The following is a 2,134-nucleotide window of genomic DNA, read 5'->3' on the forward strand; positions in this document are numbered from 1 at the left end:
AGTAATATGCTTCTTTCTATATAACAGTCCACATCACCCTTGATACTAGTAAGTCATATAGCTGTCTTAGAAACAACTTCTTAGACTTTTAAGCATAAAAACAACTTTTATGAATATGTATTTAGAAAAGATAAGTTTTAAATTTCTGTGATATGAAAGAGGTTCTGCTGAAATATCTTTTCTCTGATATCTTTGAAATGGTTGAAAGAGTATCAAATTTGGATTTTGAGGAATGCAGATGTGAACACTAGCTCTGTTTCTGATATTAGACAGATAATTGGATAAAGACTTTCTGCTCCTGTGGATTTTGTGTGAAGCCCAATAGGATGAAATAAGTTACACGGTTCCTTGATTCTGTCTTGTCTGTATAGGAGCTGAAGTCATGTATTAGAACCAGATAAGTTACAAAAGAAGAGGAGGGAATTTTTAATGCATTGCTAGTTAATCTTTTCCTTTATCCAATCAGTTAAAACAATGTATGGGGGCTAAGTCATTCTAGTCATGTCTAGGTCTTTGTGACCCTAAGGACTGTAGCTACCAGGCTCCTCTGTCCTTGGGATCCTCCAGCAAGAATACTAGAGTGGGTTTTATGTTCTCCAGGGAATTTTTCTCACCAAGGATCACACTTGTGTCTCTTGTCTCCTGCATTTGCAGGTAGGCTCTTTACCACTAGCCCCAACTGGAAAGCACAAACCATGACTATAATGTACCAGTTTATGTCCAATGTGGCACATACATTGTGATGACCGAGTTCAAAAAGGCCTAGTTCCCTGTCCCCAGTGATATAACATATAAAGATGCATCAAAAAATTCCAGTCCAATGGAAAAACAGTTATTATAAAAATATTGGCAAAATACTAAGGGTTATTAAGTACTATTAAGTAAGTTACTAAGTAATAGTAAGGTAGGAATATATCCATCAAACAGAAATCAGAGAATTTAGTTCAGATTTAAAGAAATAGTGATAGAACAAATAAAGATGGAAAGGTAATTATATGGAAATATGTACCATTATGCAGTCACAAAGGCAAAATTATTGAAGCACAAAGGAATTGACACATCAAGCGTGAATAGATAGAACTGTGAACAGAAGATCATTGGCTTGGATCATACAATAAATCACTGAGATGTCTTTCAGTGGCTCTTTACTTGGATGTTCCCATTTCCTGACCTATGAATGCTGATGTTATCAAATGCCATGTCTCTAGCTCTGACATCTACCCTTATTTTCAAATTTTTGCATGCCATATCTCCAATTTTGGACATTTGCATTTGAATATCAATTTGGTATATATGATACATAATTAAAATTTCCACCATGTAAAAGTGTTCTCTGTCTTGTTAAGTGGTACCCACTTCAATGCCATTACTCAGACAATAAATCTCACAGTGTTCTTCACTCCCTCATTGATTTCCTATGACTCACTCATGCCTTTGGCAAATCGAGTTGTCTCTACTTTCAGAATGTATCCCTGATTTGATCATTCCTGCCCCAGCTCCATCCTGGCCTCTGCAGCAGCCTCCTGAGAGTTAGGTCTACCTTTGTTCCAGCTTCTAACAGTTTGTTATCCTGAAGCAGCCGAAACTATTGATTGTCTTTCAATCTTTGTTCTGATTGTAACTTTCCTGTGCTACAGTTTAATGTATCACTTTCAACATTTACTGTAATAAGACAGAAACCTCCATCTTTTACTGAGGCTTACTCCATCTCATTAATTTCCCAAAAGTCACATATGTTAGATGATAAAACCAGAATTGGAATCAAAGCTTTATTTATTTCAAAATAATTTAATGTTTTACATAATAAAGTTGCACAGTTGCAAAGCCCAATTCCCAATATCAGGTGTTTTTGTCACCATTTGGAGGCTTGATGTGATGTGATGTGGAGGCGTCTGTGTGACTGAAGACTTTTTAAGTTACTCTGAATTCATCTTTCATCCATGATGACAAGATAATGTGACAGACTGCATTATAATTTGTAGAAATATTTTATTTCATTTAACTATGTCTCCATTTTCTCCATGGAGTCTCTGATTATTCAGAAAACTGTTATTATTTACACTGTACATTATTCCCCAGGGAAATTTATTTTAGTAACTGCTTTTCCTACTAACTCCAAAATAGAAAATACCAT

Source organism: Bison bison, unplaced genomic scaffold, assembly GCF_000754665.1.
Source record: "Bison bison bison isolate TAMUID 2011002044 unplaced genomic scaffold, Bison_UMD1.0 scf7180017855075, whole genome shotgun sequence".
NCBI lineage: Eukaryota > Metazoa > Chordata > Mammalia > Artiodactyla > Bovidae > Bison > Bison bison.